The sequence below is a fragment of the Macaca nemestrina genome, chromosome 2 (assembly GCF_043159975.1).
Source record: "Macaca nemestrina isolate mMacNem1 chromosome 2, mMacNem.hap1, whole genome shotgun sequence".
NCBI lineage: Eukaryota > Metazoa > Chordata > Mammalia > Primates > Cercopithecidae > Macaca > Macaca nemestrina.
Window position 1 is genome coordinate 9,046,770 of NC_092126.1, and position 27,992 is coordinate 9,074,761.

Genomic DNA, 27,992 nt, shown 5'->3' on the forward strand with positions numbered 1-27,992 from the left:
AACCTACAGAACTTTCGATTTACAGAATAGATGTTTAAGGTGGGCGATTACTTCCTTGAAAAAAGAATTTTTTCCTGCAACAGGATACAGAGACCTGTAGGCATGCAGCTCTTCCCTCCATTGAATTTAAAGTATGATTTGTTGAAAACTGCTATTTGTTAATTTTTCAAGGAGATGCTATTTTATAAAGCTTGATATACTTGTGTGCAAATAGGTCCACGTTTGAGCTGTGTTAAAGGAATCAGGCAAATCCTTACTCATCACCAGGTAGGACCAGGCTGGTGACACAGGAGCTGCAAACACGGTGCTCAGCCTGGGCTGCAGAAATCAAGATTGGCATGGACATACCCAGGCGAGTTAGAGAGGAGGGGCCTGCCTAGGAAGGGGATGCAAAACTGCATAATCTAAAGGAGAAACGAAAGGTGCCAAATGAAACTGCAGAATACTTACAGAGTACATGATTACGCTCTTGAAATACCTGAAGGACTGCCACCGAATTAGACTTTTTCTATATGTCCCAAAAGAAAGGCTCAAGGTGGAAAAAAACCATTTAACTGAATTGTACAGAAAAGAATGGGCTGCCTTAGAAAAGGCTGACATTCTGGACATCAGCAGGGTGCAAGACAAGAGAAGGAGAATAATAGTAGTGATGTTGTGGGAGGCATTTAAGCATCAGATTTGGGAAAAGGGATGGTGAGGAAGAGGTAATTAATACTAAGTAATAGCAATGATTTGTTGACGTAAGTGCTGTGTGTAGGCATTTAATCTCCTATAATGCTGTAAGTTGTGAGGGTACCCTTCGTCCACTCATTTTACAGATGAAGTAACTGAGGCACACAAAGCTTCAGAATGTGCCCACAGTCACCAAGCTAGGGAGGGCTGGGGTCAGGATTCAAGCTTAAGTCCATCCACTTCAGGAGCCTATGCTTCTAGCCACAAAGACAGCTTATATCCTGTCCAACTCTAATTTTCTGGGCCTTAAATATTGAGATATCAAGAAAAAAGCTACACAGGAGTCTCAAGTGTATCTGGTGAAGCCGAGTCCTTCACCTTCTCCTTTCCTTTGTCCTCCAGCGTAATTCCTGTGCTTACGACTACAGAGCATGAAGCCAGTTTTCAAGTTTACTGCGTGTCTCTGTGTGTGTGTGCATAGATCTGACAGGGCTAGTTCATTTCAAGTAACCAAGTATGTCTTTGGACAGCTCTTGTCAAGATCCAGTAGAAGAGCCAATTCCAAAAATATGTTCCTTTAGTGGTTTTTTAGGGTTCTCTGCTCTGCACGGATTGACAATGTGGTAACAAGAGACATTCTGGAGACTGGATTTAATGCAACCATATGCTAGACAGAATGAGAACCCATATTGCAGCAGACCAGCCGGTACATTTCCATGTTAACAGAAGCTTGATTGCAAATTACATTTAGTCTCAACAGCTCAGTTCACTGCACACAGATGCCATGGGGGACTGTAAAGTTAGCGAGATGTGGGGGAGTACGACTAACATTTTTTTTTTTTGAAAAAAAAAAAAAATCCTTCAGCTGATAGAGTGCCAAGGAGCATCAGCGCTGATGCTGAAAAGAAAACGCTGCTATATTTGTTTTGCCAGAAAAGGAAAAATAATCATTGTCGCGAGTTGTTAGTCAAATTATGAATACGAGCTCGGCTGGTAATTGTCTGATAATACAAACAGTGATATTAGGGTTGTCAGATGCGGCACGCACTGTTTGACAGCTAACATGTACGTGCTCTCTGGATGAGGAGCTGGTTCACTGATTCCAGAAGTCAGGCAAACAGAGGGCTGGCTGATGGAGGAGAGCTTCCCTAAGATCCTGGCCTCCAGTCCAGGGCTGGATCTGGGTCAGCTTCCCAAAGTGTGGTCAGTATCTCTGCTACACAGAGGAGGGTCAGTGAAACTGTGGAAAGAACACAATGTGGGTTTCAGTGGCAGATGCAGCTCTCACTTACTGTGCAACCCTTGGCAACTTATTTAACATCTCTGAGCATACATTTTTCCACTTCTAAAACAGGGATAATTTTCAACCAGGTCCTCCTCCTTTGTGAGGATCAGCTGAGAACCTTGTGTGTGAGCATACAGTAAACCACATGGTGCTTTCTAAATGTTGGGGCTGTAAGTTGTCTACTTGGCTGGGTTTCTTTTGCTCCCATTTTAAGAGCTGAGCTAGAGTGATTTTTTGTCCATTTTCTCATGGCTGGAGCAGATTTTCTTCTGTCTGAGTACAAACACCTTTCAGATAGAATCATTCATCTTCTTTTCCTCAAGGAGTGTGGCCACAGGGTGCCTCTCACCTAGAGCCCTCCCTGACCCCTTTATTACATGCTTGTCCCCTAGGGAAGCTAGAACACGTTCATCAGGTTCTATCCTGTATGCATAAAGCCCTCATGCTCTCCATCCTTCTGTTCTCCAGACACAAAGCTGTGACAGACACTGTTCTGCTTGACAATGTGTTCGCCCCTTAGCCTCTAACTCCCTGGACCCCTTGCAGCTGAGTGTGACTGGGTGGCTAAGTTCTAGCCAAAGGCATAAATATGGACAGGAGTGATGTACACAACTTCCAGACATCACCTTTAAACCTGCTATGTGTGCCTGATCCTCATTCCCTTTCCCCAACCTCCAGAGGAGTGGCAAAGACTTGAGGAACTAAGGGGAGGACAGAACCAGAAGATGGAAGGCACCTGGGTCTCCGAATGACTGCCTGGAGCCTAACTCCCCTGCCAACCTGTATTGTGCTGGGAAGTGAGTGAGAAATGAAAGTCTACTCTCTTAATCCACTGGTATTTGTTGGTTAGTTGTTAATGTAGTTAGCCCTGCCATAAAACCCAAGCAATCATTGACTTTGTCTCATTACACAAAGTGTGTTGTTACCAGAAAAACAACCAGTATCTCCTCAAATACTCCCTGAAAAATACATGCTTTTTCACACCTCCAAGCCTTTGCTTACATGATGTTTTTTTCCCTTTTCTCTTCTTCTCTCCTCAACTCCAATTACACTTTTGTATTGAGTAAACTCCTACTTTCAGGACCCAGCTCTAACACACCCACCCAGAAGGATTGTCACTTCCTTCCCTGGGCTTTCACAAAACTTGTACATGCCCATTATTATGTGATAATGGAACGATGATTTACACATATGTGTCCCTCCTCTTGAAGCAGAGACTGTGTCTTATTCAAGGCTTTAATGAAAGTCTAAGACAGCTCTCTTTTTTCCTTTCTGTTTTTGTCTGTCTATGGAATTAGGTACCCTAAGGCTACATCTTCCAGCTTTAAAATAGAGAGGCACAGAGACAAATGGAATTGTCCATTTGATTCACCTTTAGAAGATCTCATCATAGTGCAGGAAAAGGAAGATCACATTTTTCTTTCTACCCATCCAACCACCAAGGCCTATACTCGCTACATAGAGAAACATGAGAAGGGGGAAAGGTGCTCACTTGAGAGAAGCAGGCATAAAGTGCTGTAGGCATAGGCGACTTTCCTATCAAAATAGGCCCCTGCCTCTCTCCCCCCCGCCCCCCGCTCACTGCATTCCCACTTGGCACCCGACTGGGACCCCCAAGAAAGATTATCCTTCTAATGGCCAGAGGCAAAGCTGTAGCCTGCTCACATTTGAGTCCAGCAAAGCCAGTCAATAAGAGTTGTGTGGAAGACAGGAATGTAGAGCTCTGTTCACAGCAGGGCCTGGATGCTCACATCAAACACTGCTCTGTACAACTTAAGAACACCCTGCTGCGTTCCAGATTTGAGGGGAAAAAAGTCTTTTTCTTGTTTTTGTTTTTTTGTTTTCAAGTGGCTATTGCTACTGTTACTTGTTTCAGTTTGAGAGCTCACTTCACCCAAATACACACACACATATTTTGGGGTTTTCAGAAGCTGTTTATTTTGTTGCTTTCTTAATGTTGATATTTTGGGCTTTTTTATTTGCCACTTTGACATTTTCATTGACATTTTTTTTTTTCAGTTAACTCCTAGAAGATACAGAGGGATTTCCCAATGATTGCAAAGCAGACGGTGGCAAAATCACAGTCTTGGATTCAGAATGGGAAGCCCAGGTTTGGGTCCTAGCTCTACCACCTAACTGGGACAAATCATTTCACCTTAGTTTGTCTCTAAAATAAGAGAAATATGAACTCTGTCTTTCCAGACTTTCAATTCCATAAGGACAGGGCTCATGTCCATTTTGTTTAAAATTGTCTCCATACACCTATCCTAGCACCTGGTATTTTGTAGCCTGCAGAAAAGATCATGGAGCAACTGAATGATGATTGTGGAGACCAAATAAGGTAACAGACATTAAAATGCTCTATAAATCCCGTAGTGGTCCACACAGGGAAGTGTAATTATTGCCTAGACTGGGAATGTATGGATTTTCCCCAAACTAAAGAGTTATTTAGCTATTTTAGCATAGTGGAAGATACTTTGGCAAATGTATTTCAAATGTGCATAATAACTTTGATGAAGCTCAGCACTATAACGCAAGTGAGAGGCAGGGCAGAGACCTAGCTGCTTTCCTGCCCTTGAATTCTGAAATTTCTGCATTCTTAAAGTAAACTTCTCTTTGTTGTCCAGTTAGCAGAGCTATTTTTTGTTAATAGAAACCAGGAGCCTTTAGCAAGTCTAACTATTAACTACAAGCTGCTTGAGGGTTCACATCATGTATTCACAGTTCCTAGCACAATACCCTGCAAAGAGAAAGTGCTCAGTAAATGTAAGACACTGATACTGAACTTCAGGGATGTTCCTCTCCAGAAATGGCTCTCATCCCTGAAAGTCCCCTTCCATAAGGATCTTGAATGACTTCTCCTCCCCAAGAAGTCCCTTTCCCTAAGGATCAGTAATTACTACTGATATACTTGTCCCATCTTCCCTTCTGAACCAATGTTCTCATGCCCCAGCATACCCTCCACCGGGACACAGGGAGTCGTGGTGGAAGTGAAGAGGCTAAACACTGTACTAGAATTGTAAGCTCACTTATTGCATGAGGTTTATTTGGCATCAACTATAAGTTGGTGAATGCTCGAAGAAGTGAAAGAAGGCAGTCAAATTTCTAGACTTGGTGACAGGTGAGTAACATATAGAGCTTAGAATTGTTGGGAGATAGACACAAACACACACAGCTATAAAATAATTCAAGTATTATAATACATTCAAGTACACAGCCCCCTGAGAGCTCAGAGGTTATGCCAATGTGCTGGGACTTGAGATCAAAGAAGGCTTCAGAGAGTAGGAGACGTTTGTATTGGACTGTGAAATATGCGTAGGACTTCTCCAGATGGCAAGAGTCAGGAAGAAGGGCATTCTAAGCAGAGGAAATAACAAGTTCAGCCACAAAGAGGGGTGGACAGATGTGACAATGACAGGGACTGCATTGCATCTGGAAAGGCTAGACTAGCATTTTCCAGAAGAAGCTCTGAGGAACAAAAGATGTTCCATAGCCAATAAATTGGAGAAACGTATCCTGTATTCTCATTTAGAAATGTAAAATGCAGACTTGCTTATTAAAGACTCTGAGCAATCATTTGGGCAGCTACACAGATAGTCCAGAGAAATATAGTAGGGGACATGAAGGGGGACATGAAGGGGGACATGAAGGGGGACAGTGAAAGTGAATGCAATAGAGGATAGATGTAGACAGATTTCAGAGGGAGCATAATTAGAAGTTGCTAAATGTTGAAGAAGATTGGGTGTAAGAGGACTAGGTTTTAGCTTGGTGAACTAAATAGATAGCAACGCCATCTGAGAAGAAAAGTATTTAGAAAAGGTAACACGGGTTTTGAAATTTGTCATGTTGAATGTGAGCTGACCGTGAAGCAAGCCTGTGAAGATGTTGAGACAATTGACAGTACATGTCCAGGATCCACAAGTGAGTTGTAGCTCAAGAAGATGCTGGGCAACCATTAGAACTGCAATAGAAGAGATCAAGCCCCGGACAGGGCATTGGATTGGATGAGGCCATTTTGGCCCAGGGACTCTACTATTTTTAGAGTCAGAGGGACCCACACTGAGGAGTGTAGGTGGTCAAGTCTCTGGCTACTGATTGCCTCCAAGTTCATAACCACCTGCAGCTGATCATAGAAGTACTGACCACAAAGAAGAGCTCAACATCTGCACACATCCCACTGAAAGGAAGTAGATTAAAAGATAAACATTTAACCAGTAAAACTTTTCAGGGGCCCCATAAAACCATTATGCTTCTGTTGGGCTGTCCTAACTCAGAAGAAACAATACAAATACAGCATATTCAAGCACAATCATAGGAAACTGCCTACATTCCTTGTCATGTACTTTACTGATCAATACAGCCTGGTAGAGTGGAGAGAGCACTGGGCTAGAAGTCAGGTGGTCAAGGTTCTAGTCATGACTAGATCAGCAAATCATTGTAAGTCCTAGTGAAAATTATCTACTTTCTATGTGACTCTATTAACATATGAGTAAAATGTATTTAAAATAATTATACCATCCAGGTGCAGTGGCTCATGTCTGTAATTCCAGTGCTTTGAGAGGCTGAGGAAAGACGATTGCTTGAGGCCAGAAGTTTGAGACCAGCCTATAACACAATGGGAGACCTCAACTCTACAAAAAAATTTAAAAATTAGTCAGGTATGGTGGCATGCCCCTATATACAGTCCCACCTACTTGAGGAGGCTGAGGCGGGAGGATCACTTGAGCCAGGGAAGTCAAGGCTGCAGTGAGCTATGATCATGCCACTATGTTCCATCCTGGACAACAAAGAGAGGCTCTGTCTCAGAACAAAAACAAAAACAAAAAACAAAACAAAAAACCACCCACACTGCTTATTCCTAGGGCTGTCAGGAAGGTTCAATGGGATTGGTTCATTTTGTGAAAGACAACGTTAATAATGGATACTACTTGTACTGAATATAAAACCTAAACTGTTGAAACTTTGAAGAGCCCTGAATACTGAGGAACATAACATGTTCATTTTGCAGATGAGGAAACTAGGCCCCAGAGATGGCAGGTGATTTACCCAAGGTCAGACACACAGCAGGGACAGAGCCACCAGATAAGGTGGAAGCTCTTCCTTCCTGGTGTCACTGCTTTCTAAAGACCAAGGACTGGAACCTTGTTTGAAAACAAATCATACACTGGAAAGAAATTATGGGTTGAATAGCTAACATGTGTATTCAAAATTCCAAGCAGCAAATAAAGCCTGTAGTATGAGTAGTCCAGGTAACACTATTTGCCTCCATACTTCTAGGAAGTGAGTAACTTTCCTTTGTTGTGTCAACTTGATTTGGCCACAGTCTTCAGAGTCACACACCTCCACTCAACGACTTTAACATACACTAATCCATTCTGTGATGGTGAATACTTTCATTTATATTGATATCCTCATAGACTAGGTTAGAAATTTAGATGCAATAACACAGCCCTCTCCTGTAGATCTTCTCCTCTCTAACTCTAGATGGAATGCTCTAGGTGAGGAGCCATGTATTAGTTTGTTCTCACACTGCTATAACAATACTGTCCAAGACTGGGTAATTTATAAAGGAAAAAGGCTTCATTGACTCACAGTTCCAAAGGGCTGAAGAGGCCTCAGGAAACTTACAATCATGGCAGAGGGGAAAGCAAGGACCTTCTGCACATGGCGGCAGGAGAGAGAAGTGCAAGCAGGGCTTATAAAACCATCAGATCTTGTGAGGACTATCACAAGAAGAGCAAAGGGGAAACCACTCTCATAATCCAATCACTTCCCTCCCTCAACATGAGGGGATTACAATTCAAGATGACATTTGAGTAGGGGCACAGAGCCAACCATATCAGGCCAAAATTACTTTCTTTCCTGAACTGTGGCAAGAGTCTTCTAACTGATCTTGATCTTGCTCCTTTGCCTTTTCCTTTCTGGAGTTGGCATTATTATCTTCCTATAAGGTTACTACTTCTTCTCTCCCTGTCTCCACAGCACACAGCATAAGACCTCAAATCTTCATCCTGGCATTCAGACTCTTTCCAGATCTGATCCCAGTCTCTCCAGTTTTATTTCTTCTACTTCCTTATTTGTATGTTACATTTCAACCTAAATTAGACTCATTGATAAATCCTGAATACACGTAGGCCTTTCTTTATACTAGTCTCTCATCTGGTAGACCATTCATCAAGACCCACCTCTGTTTTCCTTGCACCATCACAGTATCATGTTTTTCCTGTTTTCAGTACATATTTCCTTTCATAGTGTCATGATATGTGTACTGGTCCCACTTCCTCATTAGATGGTCCTCATGTTGATTTTATCTCCATCCCCCATAGAACTTAGCTCAGTGCCTGGAAACAAGTCTCTTCCAGAAAAAGCTGACTTACATTATTTGAGGAAAAATAGACATACTACACTAGAACTGAAGACCATCATACTAAAACTTTTTAAAATAAACAGCTTTGGCTAAAGATGAAAGTATTTCCATGCAGCTTCAAATCAGATTTGAGTAGCTGATTCTCCAGACAAACTCTAGGAAAATTGTTTTACCTGTTTTCCCGCCTGACAGTTCAGTTGCCTAAGTTGCTTTGAAGTCTATAAAATGGCCAGTATCTCCAATCTGAGCAACGTTTCCTTTCCAGACAGGAAGACTGCTGCTAAGTACAGAAGCCACGCTTGTTTTTGCGGTCGGGCTGCAATGGTGACTCATCCAGTAAAGCCAGAGACTGTCTGTTTTGATGTTTCACTGTTCAGAGACTCTTTATAGTTGTAATTTGCTTTCTTTCTCTCTCTCCCTCATCACCTCTGGTGACTTATCGGAAGGGTCACACACATTTAACAAACAGAACCTGTATAAGGAGAGAGAGAGAGCACGCGATTAAACACACTTTCAGCTAACGCCCAGAAATAGATGCTTGTGTTTACAACTCTGATGATAGGGTTCCAGTAATGACTTGGCCTTTTTCTCCTTGATTGAATATTCCCTTGGGCCTGCCAGTCCAGGCTTCTGTTATTTAATGAGGACATTGGAGCACAACATCAAGATGTCTGCAAAAATGACCTTTCTTTTGGGCTCACTCCAAATGCAAAGAAAAGAAGAGCCCAAGTTAGACAGGGTGGTTCTGGAATACAGCTTTGAAATGTGTCCTTTTCCCAGAAACTCAGAATCACGGAGTCATGCACTATCAGAGCCGGAAAGAACCACGGAGATGATCTAGTTAAAAGTTTCATTTTTCACATGGAGAAACTGAGGACTAGAGAAGAAAAGCAAGTTGCCCTAAAATACATAGCACAGTCACAACAAATCTTAGTATTCCTTTGAATAGCCTGAGACAGAAATTAACCATGGGCTAAATGTTGGCTTTAAATAAAAGAGAAGCTTTCCTTAGTTTCTCCTGTGTTATATTGTGGCACTATTATGCTCTCCTTTTCCTACTCAAGGAGATGAGAGACGAGTAGCACAAGCATAATAATATGCCTCTGGCTATAATTCAATGTCTCACTGTTACCTTTGAAAGACAATATAGGACAAGGAAAAAGGTCAGTGCTGAAGGGTCTTAACGAAGACAATCTCAGAGATCCCAGATCTGCCTTATTTACTGTGTATTTGCGTTTTGGCTTCACCTGCAAAATGGGGGATTAGTTTACCAACTGAGCATTCTTAGGAAGTTGAAATGAGAAAATATGATCAGAAAATGCCCGGTAATATAAAGTTCTACTGCATTTGTTAGAAGAATTATTATTATGTTATCGACTCCTATATATGGTCTTGTTTCCTTCAAGAGAGAGATTTTACATTCTCAAATTACTATAATTTTGCCTTTTTGTGAGCTTTTTTCTAGTCAACTATATATATATATATATACACATAAACACATATACATATAGATACACCTATATACACATATACATATACACACAAGAATATCTATAATTCCAATATTAGAATGTATCATAACATATTTACATAATAATATCTTAAACGATATTACTTTTTGTAATGTATAGAAGTAATTCATTAGGGATTTCTTTAGCACCAATTTAAACACTGAAGCCCAAGTTGGAGTCTCCCTGAGTCCTCCCATCAATGAAATTACTACATAATCTGTGCTGTAATTTAAAACATTTTTGAGAGTAAAAGGTAAGATTATTACTAATTATGCTGCCAAAAAGGATAAATCTGAACTGTTCTGGGTAAAGGGCGACATACGATCACGTTACTTAGACTTGTGCAGAATTTTAGGTATTTTACCTGCCAGCGGTAACATGGCATGGGGTAAAAAGCACATATCTCATAATCAGAAGTTTTGTATCCAAGCTCAAGATCCAACAATGTTAGCAAAACTCACATATGGCCCTGAACCTCACTTTCCTCTTCTCTGAAATGCAGGTCATTCCTTACATCTCAAACTCAGGTTATCACCTGCATTTGAGGAAGAAAGTAAATGAAAGCCTGTTACAGCTGCAATATATAGCTCTACTGCCGGATTTTTAAAATAGTACTTTCAAATGGATTTTTAAAAATGCACATTAGTACTCTTCATATCACATCATGGGTGTGTCCTAAGCAGTTCACATTCTACCAGAATATAAAAAGGATTGCTTGATAGTAGACCCCTCACACTCACAGAGGAGAATCTACATTTGCCTCTAGTTTCATCCCATTACACTCCATGTCAAGGGACTATTGGCATTCTCTTTCAAGCTGTTATTCAGTTTTATTAACTACTAGTTAAAATAATCTGCTGCATTTTGACCATGCCAGGCCATTTTCTTCTGATAATATTTGAGTTACTGAGATTATACCTGTAAGGTCCATTTTAGGCCAGTTAAGAAAGCACCAAGAACAGAAGTTTAACTTTTTCAGGTACTACATGTAAGTTAATTTACCATTTCCTTAATGAGGAGCAATATTTGAATTCTCTGAAGCCTCATAATCTCTCCCAGGCAGAAAGGAATCATGGATCTTAAAGACAGTCAAAATGGTTATCTTCTGGTTGAGTTCTTCTTTCTATAAATGATGAGAAAGGTCTCATGGTGCTTATAACCCTACATACTCGGTACTATACATGTGCCTAGAACCCATGGCACATGATGTATGTGTCAAGACCTGTACATACAACGTGATCATCTGGTTGAGGATATTCTGTGTTACTCAGACCTGAGCTTGCCATGAGTGCTTGAGAACTGCATTACAATTCACTTATCATTGCCACAGTCATCAACATAATCATTTATCAGTTCAACATTCAGCTGAGAAGTTTTATTATCCCTCTTATGAAGAATGCCTTAAGTATTATCTTTGATTTATCAGCCTCCATGAGATTTTTTTGTGCATTTCTCTTTCCTTCACAATGCCTAACACAAGGCCCTGTATAGAAGTAAATGTTTGATCAATGTTAGTAAAATAAGTAATATTATTTTCATGCTCCTTCCATGGTGCACGTGAAACAATCATACCTTTACCATAGCTCAAAATCCTATACTTTTTTCTTCATCTGTGCATTAGTGAAAAAAGCAATAGACTTGGACTTAAAATAACTGAGCTTAAATAAGGAGTGAAGCAACAACTCTTTCCAACAGACTAGTTTCAGTTAATAAATGTAGAGAAAATGAGGAAAATAGAAAATGACCATTACAACATCATAATAACAATGGCAACAAGCAAGATCCGCCACAAGAGGCTAAAATTAGTTAATGAGGGAAAGTTTAAGTATAAACAGCATATTTTTATAGTCTCAAGTGTCACTTCTCAAAATATTTAGTAATAACAAAGGGGGAAACAGCAAATTTCTGGTGGAAAATTCAGCAGATGCCATCTTAACCAAATGATCAGGGTTAATGTCACCAATAATATGTATCAACATAATATACCACGGCCTGAGAAGAATGTGTCCCTGCTGTGGCATCTTTCCCAATACCTTCAGTATAGTCCTAAGAAAAAAATCAGAAAACCCAAAATTGAAGGACATTCTACAAAATAACTCATCAGTACTCTTCAAAAGTGTCACAATCATGAAAGAAAAGGAAAAACTATGAGAAACTGTCGACAGATGGCAGGAGACCTGACAACTAAAAGCAACGTGGAACTCTGAATTGGATCCTAGGAATAAGAAAGGACATTTGTGAAAAAATTGATGAAATATGTATAAAGTCTATACTTTAGTGAATAGTACTAAAGTTATATTCTTAGTTTTTGTCATTGTTCCATGGGTAGGTAAGATGTTAATATTAGGAGAAGTTGTTGTTGCTGTTGTTGTTGTTTTCCTAAGTCTAAAATTATCTCAAAATAAGAAGTTTAAAAGATAACTGAGTTGGGCCAGGTGCGGCGGCTCACGCCTGTAATCTCAGCACTTTGGGAGGCTGAGGTGGGCAGATCACCTGAGGTCAGGAGTTTGAGATCAGCCTGACCAACACGATGAAACCCCATCTCTACTAAAAATACGAAAAATGAGCCAGGCATGGTGGCAGGCACCTGTAATCCCAGCTACTCGGGAGGCTGAGGCGGGAGAATCACTTGAACCCAGGAAGTGGAGGTTGCACTAAGCCAAGATTGCTCCATTGCACTCCAGCCTGCGCAACAAGAGTGAAACTCTGCCTCAAAAATAATACTAATAATAAAATAACTGAGTTGAAGTGCCAACACTGCCACCTACCAGTGGCATGTCCTTAGGAAAGTCGCCTAAGCTCTCTCAGCCTAATCTCTCATTATCACTAAAATTAGAGAAATAGTACCAACCTTTTGTTGATATGAGGTCAAAAAATGAGATAAGGAACAGAAGGGCACTTCGAAAACTATAAACTCTTATAAAAATATCATTATTACTTCTTAACTCTTTGACCTTTGTGTCTCATTCAACTACAGTTGCCAGATAAAATACAGGACTCCAGTTAAATTTGAATTTCAGATAAACAACTTCTTTAGTATAAATATGTTCCATGTTATGGTTGAGACATACTTAAAACAATTTTTTTCTTTAGATGTCCTATATTTTTATTTCCTAAGTCTAATAAACCTACTTCGACCTGACTTCCAATACTCTGTCCCTTTCTTTAAGATGTCATTTTCCCCTCCCCCGGGCCATCTTTGCACAATACTGCAGCTCTGGTACAATGATTCCATGCGAATGCCACGGTGGCCCATGCTCTAGGAGAGAGCTGCACACAGGTTCGTCTATCACAAGAGTCTAGCAAAATAAACTAAGAGTACATGACAAATAGGAATTTTCCCTTTCTGACTCATCTTGCAGTTGTGCAAAATTTATCTTAAAAATTTTAAGTTATTTTTACTTCTTACTCCCCACAAAAGCCCAATGATAAAAATCCTGTGAAGATTTTTTTAAGCTATGAGGAAAGATCAAAATCAGCAACAACCTATAAGGTGGTCCTGGTAGACTAAAGTATGAGCCCACCTCTTGGAACCTGTAGTGTGGTTTTGGGGAAAGAAGTAAAGAGAAGAAGAGGAAGGATTTGAGCACAACATTTTTACATATACCAGCTAGGCATATAGGGAGTTATGCTTAACTTCACTTTCCTGGTGAGAAACTGAGTCTGAGGGAAGACAACTTAGACTCTACCTCATGAAGGCCATTGATTTCATACTTCTTTCTCTTCCATAACATCTGGACCTACAGGTTCCACCCACAGGAGACCTCTTTTGTGAGGTTTCCTCCTTTATTCTCCAAATCAAGTATGGTTTGTTTTTCTCTGAATCTTCACACTGCTTTAAAAAGACCTAAGACCTTTACCTGGGAGTATAGCCACATGTATTCACATTGTATTAATATCTCTTATTTTGGCCTTAAGGACAAAGATCATGTCATGTTCATGTCAAGATAACCTACAGTATCTCTAAAGCAAAGGTGACTTTCAAAATTGAAAGGTGAGAGGCCCAAGTACTGGTTCAGGTTGACCACTAACTTGGCACATTGGTTACAATATACATTGTGGCAGGTACAATTTTAACTTGTGTCAATAGTTTCCATTTGTTAACATATGCCAGCACTTATATGATCTCTAAAATCCTTCCAGTTCTGACATTCTGCCTCTCAGGATCCCAGTTTTTGAAGGTGCAGACACGTAAGTAATGGTTTTGTGGTCCCAATGCTATTCTGGCTGCTGAAATCAAATTCCTATGGGTATCATCATTTTCCTTTTTGCTTGCCACTCCCATAGTTCCTTCTACTCACCTTGGAGGTATATCAGAAATATTATCAAGGATCTTCTGTAAGGGATGATCCAGACTCTAAAGCCTGACTCAACGGAGTGGACAGTAACAGGCTTTCTGTGGATCAACAGCATGAAATCTCTGGGTGTCTTTTTACCCAGGTCATCTTCATAAACCATCCTGTCTCAAAGGAAAGATGCAGATTTATAATTACTGACAGCTTAGAGGTCAGAAGCTCTAAGTTTATATGTTGTTTTACAGGATATTCCTGCTGGATTTAAGTCTAGAAACTGGATTCAAACCCTAGATCATTATCACACTCATCTTTCTGCATTTCTGGTTAGCAATTATTTCACAATGAAATCATGTGAATAAGAGCTGTCTTTCCTTCCCTACAGGGCTTGATAGGAATCAAAGAAGATACAGCTAGCAATAATTTATAGAATGCATAGCGAACACCAGGTACCAAGGTAAACACTTCACTTGTATCATTTAATCCTTCTGATGTCCCCATAAATTTGGAGGTCCAATTTCCATTTGAATGATGAGTAGATCTAAGCTCAGCAAGCTTAAGCGAATTATACAAGGTCATAGAGGTAGGAAATAATGGAAATGGAATTCAGACACATTTTGCTGCCCCAAAAAAACCACACTTTTAATCACATGCACCCATTTCCCATATAAAAATGCTCTAAAATCAGAAAGCATCGTACACATGAAGAAATTCTCATTTAACTCTCACAACATACCAGGGGATACTAAGGCAGGTATTTTTTCCCAATTTATAAATAACCAGTGGCCAGTCTTAGTGACATCGAGCTAATAAGTAACAAAACTAGGAGTTAAGCCTATTTATTATCTTGTTCTCTGACCAGATTCCTCAACTAAGGAAAGAAGAATAACCTTCAAGTTCTGTCTGAAAGCAGAGTGTTTTTTTTTTTTAATACTAGAAGAAGGTCATGCCACCTTATGAGAATATAATTCTACCCTCCATGTATCTTCTGAGTCAAATTGACTTATTTTATGTGGAACAAAGAGTTTTCCTGGTGTCAGCACCTGATTGCCCCAAATGGACTTTTCTCTGTCTCATGCATCATCCCCCAAACCAAAATTGTCAGTAAAGTCCTGCTTCCAGAATTTTTATTATCTATAATGATGCTGTGAACTCAGGAAAAGAGCCCAGCTCTCGTCCAGGCATCGGCAGTGCTTATGGTGCTGGCAGGGAGCAATCCACTTTGTACTTTGTCAGGAAAGTTAATCTGATATGAGACAATAAAGATGGAGTGCCATCAGGGTGACGTTCTTACAGAAGCATTTTTTTCCTGATCATTAAAGACGTTTAAAAAATAAAACAAAATATACCAAAAACAAACAAACAAAAACCGCCCTGCAGGTCCGTTTTCTGAATAGGCAATGGAATCTCTCAATGAGAAAACAAGTCTGTTGTAAAAATTTCTGCAAAGGAGGAGGATGGTCTTTTCTGAGATCTGGGGCCCCTGAGCTGGCGGAATCCTAACATGGGGCTTGAAGGTGATGCTTCATTTGTGCCTTATGATTAAGAAGACATATGAATAGAGAGACCAAAGAAGGATTAATTGGGGGAGGAGTTGTTTACATGAAAGCTGTGGCTTTTTATTTCTTCGCCAATCTCCTATCTTTTTGGACCTCAAAAGGGGTGGGGTGGAGAGGGAGAGGAATTAATCAACTATAAACAAACAACCCTGGAAGAAGATCATACAGTCTGACAGGCCCAGGGCTCAGTGAATAATAAGCACCTTCATTTATGCAGCACTTTATAGTTCACCGTATAATTTCTAGTATATCATTTCTTTTGATCCTCAAAAACAATAAGGGAGGTTAGCTGAGATCAGTATCCCCATTTTACACCTGAGAATACTGAAGCTAAGAGAAGAAAAGAAACTCGCCCAAGGTTATAGATCTTGTTTGTAGAACAAGGATTTGACTTGCTCTGACTCTATAATACAGGGTTTCCTTCCAATGCTACATTATTATCTTAAAGTTAACATCAAAAACAGTAAGAAAACTTTTTGTCTGAGTATAAGCAGACTTTTTTTATGTAGTTGCCTAGAAATTAATTAAATAAATCATCCAATATTGGAAAACAAGAAGTAAAAGCAAACATTCAGAGTGGACAGAGACCTACAAGATTACCTACTGAATGGAAGGTAGAAGAGATTCAAGTAAATCACTTAGGATCTCATTGCAAGATCTAATATTACTTTGGTCAAAAGTTGATTTAGCTTTCCAGCTAATAAATTAAAAGTTAGGATTTATTTAACATGGGTTATTGTATACAAAGATAGGTCTAGACTCTGCCATCACTTACCCATTGAACAATTTCTTATCTTGCTCCATGCCAGTAGCAGACCTTCCCAAATTCAATGTGAAAATATTTCAGTAGGTTGGTTTTATGGAGGAAAAAATAAAGATTGCTATTTTTAGCACTGACCATGAAATAACAAATGTTCATGTAAGATAGTTTCCTCGTACATAAAATGGAGAGAACATTGCCTCGTGCTGCCAAGATTATTAGAGTATTAAATGAGTTAATGAAGAAAATCTATATTAATATACATAAGCGTGTGTGTATATATACATACTTTGTTCTCAAAAAAATGTCATAATATGTATATGTGAAACAGAAGAGAAAGCCCTTCTCCTGAGGAGATCTGGCAGAAGAATAATCTAAACTCTCTTGTTAATCTGTGTCTTTCACCTTCCCCATCTCCCAGGGTTGTCACAGTGCAGTTTGAAAGCCATTGGTTTAAATCATCATACAGAAGGGAGCCTTTGTCGTCCCTTCTGAGCTCCCCTTGCACTTTACATATGCTTCTTTTCTAAGCCACTATGTTTTATTGTCACGAGGAATTTCTCTGCCTGCTTCCTCCACTAGACTGAGGCCCCTCAAAGACAAGCACCATGTATTATTCTGTGTACCGACTCCAGAGCCTTCCCAAAGCCGTCTCTGGCACACTGGAGCTCATTAATTAATGTGCTCTGAATAAACATGTGAATTAGTGAGTCAATGAATAATAAGTAACTTTAAGAAGGTAATATTCTTAAAATATTACCTGAAAAAGCTGAATAATCAGAACAAATACAATGAAGTAAAGACAATACTCTGTTGCATTACTCTAATGCATTTCAAATCCTACATAATCATAGAGCAGTACCATCTCTAATTGGCAAATAGGTGAGATGCCAGCCTTGATGGGCCCGCCACGGCTGGCTGGCCAGGTCTGAGTGAGAGAGACTCAAGAGCACATTTCCCGGGCACATTTCCAGTCCCAGGGAGAACCGTTCCTGTCAGGTTTATCAGCCAAATCCTCCTGATTACCAGAGGTCAAGAGCGCATGCAGCAAAGCATTTCTCGACTCGCTTAGGAGAAACTTGATAGAGTGCCAGCAAGAACAATGAATGTTTTACCTTATAAATGCTGAGGAGACAACATGTTCCTTTTAGCATTAATTGCTTCATTCAGAAGAAGCCATTTAAAATCTGAGTCTGGTCTTTTTCCTTGATGAGCAATTTCAGGCTGCCTACCAAAGCTTTTGTTTGCTGGGAGGAGAGAGGAAGAGAAAGCATTTTGTTAAGGCATTTTAATTTTCATATTTAATGAAACAGATTGGGTAGCAGGTTCCTTTGATTTTATTTTTCTGTTCCCTGAATACCTTCTTGTATGTTACATATTCTGCCGGAGCTTCCTGCAAGAACTTTTCTACATTTCACAAGTTAAGGCTGTGAAATGTTACTCACTGAATCAAATATATTTCTTGCGCCAATATTCAGTTATTATTATTGTAACAGACCAATCATAAATCTCAAAGCTGGAGAGAAAGGGAACATGTACTGATGTTTCTCCATATTCTCTTGAGCACATAAAATTATATAACTCTCTAAAGCCCTCTTTTTATTGCTGCATCTAAAATGCTTTGCATTCTTTACAGGATAAATTCTTTAAAAGGGCTATTTCTCTTCAGTAAAGAAGAATTAATCAATCCACCAGAAATATTATTTGTTTTAATTAATTAGCAGAGATGTAGAGAAAAACACCACTGGACTGAAGTCAGAAGGCAAGCTCACTCATTTCAGCTATTATTTATTAGAGCGTTTTCTCTCTCATTCTCCCTGATACAAGGAGTACAAAGCATTTGCCTGCTTTTAGAACAAAACTAGAATAGCGCCTGGCACAGAAGAGCTCAATCAATATTTGTGTATAAATGAGTAAGACAATCTAACTATTTGACTTAGTTCCTCTGGGCCTCAATTTTTTCATTTGTTAAGAAACCAAAAGGATTGATAATCTCCGTGTTTCTTATCTCACATAGTTACAGTAGGAACAAATGAGATAAATGATGGCTTTGTGAAACTGACAACTTTTGCACATAAATAAAGGAGCAGCATCATTGGTAATAGCAGCAGGTCTAAACCTAACCTTGTGAACTTGGCCAAGACATTTCAATTCTCTGGGCTTTTGTTTCACAACGATAAAAGGACAGGGTTGGACTAGATGATCTGTAAGTTTCCTTCTAGTTCAAATTAACTAAGATCTTTAAACCAGTCAACAAAGACTCCTTTAATACCCATGCTATGCAAAACACTCTTCTAGGAAAAAAATGCCCAGGAACAATCCAAGAGATTTCAAAGATAAATTAAAACCAATAACTTTTCGAAAATACTTGTCCCGGTTATATTTTGAAATTGAAAAGCAGGCCATTGGGGAAAAGCATAGGGAGATGTGAAAACCAGATTTCACAAGAAAAGTCATTTGGGAAAATCAAAAATTGAGTTAGCTTCTGGTATGCATCTTGTGGAGATCATTCTGACCTTCCAAACTGCTTGTGTAACAAACTTGGATTTAACATTGGTGTTGGCTTTTACAATCTACCTAATGAGAAATATCTTTTAAAAGAGTAAGAACATGCTGACTAAAAACATTCAGAAAAGATGTCAGAGAGAAAGTGAGGGAAAGAAAGAATATAAATATACTATTGTGATTTAAACAAGCAACTTGTACTTCATGTGAGTGTATAGACAACTTAAAGCAATTCTAGGCATATGTGCATACACACACACACACACACACAAACACACACACAGCTAAGGGAACCAACCCATCAACAAATATAAATTGTATATAAATATTAGATACTAAAGAAAATTAGACATATAAAAACACTGCTTTCTCTCAAAGGCATTTATAAGATCCTGCATGATATAAGCCCAAATATCTTTTCAACATAACATGTCCAATTTAAAATCATACCTTTACTCCTTGAATCTGCTCTTCTTCATTGGACCTATCTTGAAAAATATTATCTCAATCCATCATATTTTCTACACAAACCAAAAAACACAAAAGCTTTTCTTGACTCCTGCTCTCTCACTTCCTAAGTCCAAGGACTTATCAGACCTTATTGTCCCAAATGACCCCCATCAAGTCCAAAAGAGGGCATGGGAAGACCTCTAGAAGGAAGAGTGCATTTGTCAGGACAGATCAGGCTCTGCTTCAAGAACAAATAATTCCAGAAATACCAGTAGCTTAGCACAACAAGCATTTACTTCTTGTTCAATTACAGTCTGATATAGATTGGTTCTATTCAGTGGTTCTTCTAGGCTATGAGTCAAAGATTCAAGTTGCTTCTGCTTTTTAGCTACATAATAGACAATCTTGTCTTCCAAATTCAACATAAAAAGAGAAGGAGGGGTACAGAATATGTGAGAAGTTTTTTAGAGCTCAAGCTTAGAAGTAGTTTACACATGTCTTCTTACTCACATTCCATTGGCCAAAATTCCATCACATAAAACTCAGTCCTAACCTAACCTCAAGGAGGCTGAGAAATCTTGTCTTCTGGAGTATCCAGGAAGAGGAAATGATGTGGTAAAACAGGGCCTTGTCTCTGCCACAAGGACTGTTACCTAAATTAGATTATTTACCCTACTTAAAGAGATTTTTCAGGCTCTAAAATCAACAAACTCTCAGATTTATCTACCTAATTGACAAAATCCTTTCATAATTAAACTCTTTCTATAATTGTTTTGGTTTTATCCTCTAAGAAAATAAAAATTTATAGATCTGTATCTGTCACCTACCACATTCTGAGACAAAAGATTTTTGTTTAATGTAGTTCTGTGTCATCTAATAATTTACCTTTAGCTTTCCCACACATGTCCTTAATTTTAATTGAATAAAATGATTCATTATTTATCTAAATTTTCCCACTTCCTGCACATTCCTCTGAAACTGCAGAGATACTAACAAGACCAGGTCTCAGATGGGGTGTGTGACCATGAGGAGAATTTAGAAGATTTTCAAAACACCAAACTTATTGACCCATATCGAGGTTTACCAGGTTTGCCTTTCAGCTATAATTTAGACAAAATTTCCTAAGCCCTCTTAATAGTTTGGCTGTTCAGCCTTATTTAGTCAACTAACCCTCACTCATCTTTTAGGATTAATCCTAGACATTACTTTTCTCTGGACAACTTTCCTGGCCTTCAAAGTCTGGTTGGATGTTCCTTTTATGTGAATTCAAAATACACTGTATCACATACCTTTCTCATAGCACTTAACACACAGTATAAGCATTTTCTTAATGTCAGTATTCTTCAATGAACTACTGACCCAAAGATTTGCATCTTTTTTACTTTCCAGTATGCCAGCCTCTTTGTCCAGAATCTACATCTTGGAACTTAGTGAGAATGAAATATATTATCATTAGATTAATTGAAACAAAGACATTTACCATAATTGCAGGTGGGGAGGATTCACTTGGGCATATTCTCAACTTCTCTTCTTCTAAAAGCAATTTTCTTGCCTTTTCTTAAAGTTTAGAAAACTCAGTGGTGGCAGTTCCAGTCATCATGTCACTTGTTTTCTTTCATCCAGCATATTACAGCTCTAAAAATTCCCAACTCTATTCTGATCCAGTTGAGCACTGGATTGCAAACAACACAGCCTCCCCACCCTAATTTTAAAATGCATTCCTAGCATAGTGGTCATTGCCACTGCTGCTGACAGATGTTGATATTTGGAGTTTGTCTGTTTAGTATGTTTTAGTTTGGGGCACAGTTAATAACGCCCTCCTCAGGTCTAATAGGTTACCACTTGTCTCCCAAACACTTGACAACTTGCTCTTGGAGTGCTCTAGATGCCACTGCCATCCCCAAAACCTCCTTACCTGCTAGCATGGCCTCCAATGTGTCTGCTGTGACTGGAGCCAGAGGCACTCCAGTGGACAGACTCCATTATCAGAACCTGTGTGTATTAGTCTGTTCTCACACTGCTATTAAAGACATAACCAAGACTGGGTAATTTATAAAGGAAAGAGGTTTAATTGACTCATAGTTCAGCATGGCTGGGGAGGCCTCAGGAAACTTCCAATCAAGGCAGAAGGGGAAGCAAACATGTCCTTCTTCACATGGCGGCAGGAGAGAGAAGTGCTGAGCAAAGGGGGAATCTCTCCTTATAAACCATCAGATCTCATTAGAACTCATTTACTATCACAAGAACAGCATAGGGGTAACTGCTCTGTGATTTAATTACCTCCCACTGAGTACCTCCCATGACATGTGGAGATTATTACAATCCAAGGTGAGATTTGGGTGGGGACACAGAGCCAAACCATATCAATTTGCCCCGACCCCTGCCAAATCTCATGTCCTCACATTTCAGAACACAATCATGCCCCTCCAACAGTCCCCCAAAGTCTTAGGTCATTCCAGCATTAATCCAAAAGACCAAGTCCAAAGTCTCTTCTGAGACAAGGTAAATCCTTTCTACCTATGAGCCTGTAAAATGAAAAGTAGGTTAGTTACTTCCTAGATACAATGGGGGTACAGGCATTGGGTATATACACCCATTCTACATGGGAGAAATTGGCCAAAACAAGGGGGGTAGAGGCTCCATGCAAGTCTGAAATCCCACAGGGCAGTCATTAAACCTAAAAGTTCCCAAATGATCTGTTTTGACTTCATGACTCACATCCAGGTCACACTGATGCAAAAGGTGGTCTCCCACAACATGGCCTTGGGCAGCTCTGCCCTGTGGCTTTGCAAAGTACAACCCCCTTAACAGCTGCTTTCATGGGCTGCCATTGAGCGCCTGTGGCTTTTCCAGGCACACAGTGCAAGCTGTATATGGACCTCCCATTCTGGGGTTTGTGGGACGGTGGCCCTCTTCTCACAGCTCCACTAGGCAGTGCCCCAGTGAGAACTCTGTGTGGGGGCTCTGACCCCACATTTTCCTTCCACACTGCTGTAGCAGAAGTTCTCCATGAGGACCTTGCCTCTGTGCAGACTTCTGCCTGGACATCCAGGCATTTCTGTACATCCTCTGAAATCTAGACAGAGGTTCCCAAACCTCAGTTCTTGACTTCTGTGTACCCAAAGGACCAACACCACATGGAAGCTGCCAAGGCTTGGGGCTTGGGGCTTGGGGACTCTCTGAAGCAATGTTCTGAGCTGTATGTTGGCCCCTTTTAGCCACAGTTGGAGCTGAAGCAGCTGGGACACAGAGCACCGTGTTTCAAGGCTGCAGGGGGACCCTGGGCCCAGGCTAAACAACCAGTTTTCCTTCTTAGGCCTCCAGGACTGTGATGGGTGGGGCTGCTGTGAAGGTCTCTGACAAGCCCTGAAGACATTTTCCCCCATTGTCTTGGTGATGGACATTTGACTCCTTGATACTTATACAACTTTCTGCAGGTGGCTTGAAATTCTCCCCAGAAAATGGAGTTTTCTTTTCCATCACATTGTCAGGCTGCAAAATTTCCAAACTTTTATGCTCTGCTTCCTATTGAATGCTCTGGTGCTTAGAAATTTCTTCTGCCAGATTCCCTAAATCATCTCTCTCAAGTTCAATGTTCCACAGATCTCTAGGGCAGGGGCAGAATGCGGCCAGTCTCTTTGCATAGCAAAAGTGACCTGTAATCCAGTTCCCAACAAGTTCCTCATCTCCATCAGAGGTCACCTCAGCCTAGACTTCATTGTCCACATCACTATCAGCATGTTGGTCTAAATCATTCAACAAGTCTCTAGGAAGTTCGAAGCTTTCCCACATCTCCCTGTCTTCTGAGCTCTCCAAGTCTCTAAGAAGTCCCAAACTTTCCCACATCCTCTGTCTTCCTCTGAGCCCTCCAAACTGTTCCAATCTCTGCCTGTTACCCAGTTCCAAAGTCACTTCCACATTTTTGGGTATCTTTAGAGTAGCACCCCACTAGCCAGTACCAATTTACTGTAATAGTCCGTTCTCACACTGCTATGAAGAAATACCTGAGACTGGGTAATTTATAAAAAGGTTTAATTGACTCACAGTTCCTTGGCTGGGGAGGCCTCAGGAAACCTACAAACATGACAGAAGGCAAAGGAGAAGCAAGCACCTTATTTGCTGGCAGGATGGAGTGAGTACAAGCAGGGTAAATGCCAGATGCTCAAAAAATCATCAGATCTTGTGAGACTCACTCATTATCACAAGAACAGCACTCCCATGATTCAATTATCTCCCATGGGGTCCCTCTCATGACACAGGATTGTGATGATTACAACTCAAGATGAGATTTGGTGAGGACACAGCCAAACCATGTCACTACTTGAACCCACAAAAGTGCTGGTTTCCTCTATCAGTTTTATATTCGGTTGAAGTGCTAAACCACAGGGCATGGAGTCCAGCTTCCCCAGGGACTGTCTCTTTTGAGGGACTAGGTGATATAAACTGGAAGTGTGAGGGAATAAACTCCCTACAATAAGAATTTTAACTACTGAGTAACAGGTGGTGGAAAGGTGCTGGCAAAGAAATCTGTCTTCCCACGTCCTTCCAATTATGTCCCACATGGTTGAGCAACCACTCATGATTTGTTATGAACACATGGCCAACTCAGTAACGTGCCACCTTATATACGCTTACCTTCTTTTCCTCTTCACCCTCTTTTCCTCATTGCCCTCTGTTTCCTCACTCTGCCTGCCCTGAGATTATATGTCCCAATAAAGTATTTGCATGACAGTTTGCCTCAGGTAAAAGAAGTAAGACTGCTTAAACTGGAGAAACAGTCTTCCTTAAAGCAAAGATTTTGGAGGACAGGCAAACTGGTATGAAAAGTAGAGGGTATATAGCCAAGTCTAACTTCTCTTTGAGAAATATTTTTTTAGTATTTTTTATTATTTGTATTTTAGTTGTGGTAACATATACGTAACATAAAATGTACCATCTTTACCACTTTTAAGTGTACACTTCAGTACTGTTAAGTACATTCACATTGTTCTACAACCAGTCTCCAAAACTCTTTTTATCTTGAAAACTAAAACTCTACACCCATTAAACAACTCCTCATTCATCCCTTTCCTGAGGCCCTGTCCACCACCATTCTACTTTCTACCTCTATGAATATGACTACCTCATGTACCTCATGTAAGTAGAATCATATAGTATTTGTCTTTTTGTGACTGGCTTATTTCACTTAGCATGTCACCAATGTTCATGCAAGTCATAGCAAATGTCAGAATTTCTTTCCTTTTTAAGGCTGAATACTATTCTGTTGTACATGCATACTACATATTGTTTATCTGTCAGTGAACACTAGATTGCTTCTACCTTTTGGCTATTGTGAATAACGCTGCTATGAACATGGGTATAAAAATATCTCTTCGAGCTGGGCATGGTGGCTCATGTCTGTAATCCCAGCACTTTGGGAGGCCGAGGCAGGTGGATCACGATGTCACGAGTTCAATACCAAACTGGCCAAGATGGTGAAACCCAGTCTCTACTAAAAATACAAAAAAATTAGTCGGGCATGGTGGTGGGCACCTGCAATCCCAGCTATTCAGGAGGCCGAGGCAGAGAATTGCTTGAACCCAAGAGGCAGAGGTTGCAGTGAACCAAGATCATGCCACTGCACTCCAGCCTGGGCGACAGAGTGAGACTCCATCTAAAAAACAAACAAACAAACAAACAAACAAAAAAATATATATATATAGAAGATATATATATCTTCGAGACCTTGCTTTCAATACTTTGGAGCATATATCTAGAAGTAGAATTGCTGGATCATATGGTAATACTATTTTGAATTTTTTGAGAAACCACCATACTGTTGCCCATACTGGCTATACCATTTTACATTTCCACCAACAGCATGCAACGGTTCCAGTTTCTCCACATCCTTGCCAACAGTGGTTATGTTCTGGTTTTTTTTTTCATAGTAGCCATTCTATTGGGTGTGGTGTGGTATCTCATTGTGGTTTTGATTTGCATTTCCCTAATAAACATTTGTAAAAGGAATTTTTTTAAATTGTTAGTAGATTAAAAGAGGTAACCTGCCCAAGAAGTCTCACAGAGAAAAAGAGAGATGGTAAGGTTTAGACCTTCGTATTTCTCTCCTTGACCTCCTCCACACTGAATGCAATTCCAAACAAGATAAAGAGTAACAGAATTTTGGCAGGTGGACCTTATGCTAACTGCTAATACCTAATACAATTTAGAGACCATGTCTCATTCACTGTAATGTGGAACACAGTCTTAGCTTTTGTAGTTTAGAGGCCAGGCCTATAATCCTGGCAGGAGACATTGTGTAAGAGAGCCATTAGACAATCACTAATACTTTAAAAGTCTGCATAATAAAGCACAACTCCACAAGACAAATCTATGCCTTCTTTGAACCAGTGAAAATCCAGTTACAAAAGCAAAACGTAAACCCTTCCCAATCACTAAGGTCAAATACCCAAGAGAGCTTGGCCTACAAAATTATCAAAGCATATACCTATTGCCCTAGCTACTGTGGAAGGCTCAACTTCTCCTAGATTTCAGCCTGCAAACATTAGCACTTGGGACTATTTCTTAAGGTTCCCAGTCCATGCGCCAATATGTTTATAGCGGAAGGCAATAAATAACACTCTTCTCTTCTCTCAAATTCTGATCCATTTGAGAAATAATTCCCAGAATCGACAAAAATTTAAAATGCTATTTTACTACATAGAAAATGCCTTCTTCTTCCTTCTCAGTTTTTGTGCTCCACTCCCTGAATTGAACACATACACTCTGCCTTAAGCAAAACCGCACAATACAACCACAAGCAGCTACCTGTCAGAGTACTTGTGTGTCCTGTGATCAAGTCTCCTCAACAGGGGGTGAAATAAAACAAGGATAAGTGCCCTCTTCCCTTTACTTCTGTAAAAACAGAAATTCCTACTTTATATTCTAAAATAGATACAGTAGGAGTAGAGTTCTTTCTGTCTTCTTACAGCCACAGCTATAGCTTACAGTCCTGTTGCAGTTGAGATTTTCTGAGTCTTGCCATCCCTCAGGGCTATAACTGACTAAGCCAGTTTTATCAATCTATTTAACCCTTAAATACCACTACTTTATATAGCATTTCTATTACCCATGTTTCTGGACCAAGTGACAGGAATCAAATATTAGGCAATGTAGAAATGGGATACTGGGCTCCATTTCAATGACATAGGCCAAGCCTGCATCTAGCATTAGCATCGCTAGTCCTCTTCTTCCCTGTGGCTGGGCAAATTCTTATTTGGGAGGAATTTGGGGGCATAGGGGGTGGACTCTCACCCTATATGTCATTCATGAAATAAAGCCAATAATACCCTATAATCCCAGCACTTTGGGAGGCCGAGGAGGGCAGATAACCTGAGGTCAGGAATTCGAGACCAGCCTGGGCAACATGGTGAAACCCTGTCTCTACTAAACATACAAAAATTAGCCAGGCATAGTGACGTGTGCCTGTTAATCCCAGCTACTTGGGAGGCTGAGGCAGGAGAATGGCTTGAACCCAGAAGCAGAGGTTGCAGTGAGCTGAGATCGCATCACTGCACTCCAGCCTGGGTGACAAAAGGGAGACTCCATCTCAAAACAAACACACAAACAACATCTAGGTGCCTGGCGCAACATCTGTGCCCAACATGTTGGTTTCTTTCCATCTAACATCAACAGAGATTGCTCCAGAGCTAGAGACACTGGAGCTGCATTCACCAATCCTCAAAACACCCCGCAGTAAAATTATCTTCACAGAAGCTCCCTCATGTATTAACGGGTTCTGGTATTTCAGCTGACTGAATAGTAAAGTAAAAATCTTAATATGATTAAATATTTGGCTTTTCTTTTCATCATAAAACAATTCTTGACCAAGAAATAATATCAATTCTACACAAATTCTCCAATAATATAGACGGGAACACTTTTCAATGAATTTTATGAAGCTAGCATTACCTCCATGCCAAAACCATGACAAGAAAGAACATTATAGACGAATATCTCTCATAAACATAGACGCAAAAATTTTTACAAAGTACTAGCAAATAAAATCCAATAGCATATAAAAAGTATAGCACATCATGACCAGGCAGAGTTGGTCTCAAAAATGCTAAGCAGGTTCAATATTCAAATATCAGTTAGTGTAATTCATCAGATCAACAGAATACCAAGGAAAAGAACAAATGATCATCTCGATAGACACAGAGAAAGCCTTTGATACAACCTGACATTCATTTATGATCAAAAACTCCCAGAAAACTAGGAATAAAAGAATATTTCCACAACCATATAAAGGGCACCATCAGAAGAGTTATGATAATATCAAATGATGAAAAACTGAACGCTTTTTGCCAAGACCAGAATCAAGGCAAAGATGTTCACACTATTTCTATTCAACAATATACTGAAAGTCCAAGCCAGTGCAACGAGGCAAGCAAAAAAAAAGAATACAGATGGGAAAAGGAGAAATAAAATAGTCTTGATTCATAGGTAACATGATTGCCAAAAGAGAAAATCTCAAAAACATACTTTAGAAAGCTACTAGGACTAATAAGTGATTCTAGCAAAGATAGAGGATACATGGGCAATCATATTACTGT

At 39.9% G+C, this 27,992-nt stretch overlaps 1 protein-coding gene across 3 annotated transcripts in view; it reads right to left on the reverse strand.

Annotated features, from left to right (window-relative positions):
• The window catches only part of LOC105470876 (tumor protein p63 regulated 1), a 233,349-nt gene that overhangs the window by 193,213 nt on the left and 12,144 nt on the right, over positions 1-27,992 (reverse strand). Inside the window, exons 1-5 of one of the 3 annotated variants that reach the window (XM_011723152.3) lie at positions 20,882-20,958; positions 17,562-17,693; positions 14,137-14,294; positions 10,838-10,958; positions 8,498-8,796 (exon numbers count right to left, since the gene is read on the reverse strand). The gene's annotated coding sequence lies outside the window, so the exon portion shown is untranslated. Of the gene's footprint in view, positions 1-8,497; positions 8,797-10,837; positions 10,959-14,136; positions 14,295-17,561; positions 17,694-20,881; positions 20,959-27,992 lie in introns of those variants that run through there. The other 2 variants (XM_011723150.3, XM_071090669.1) reach the window with 2 other exon arrangements.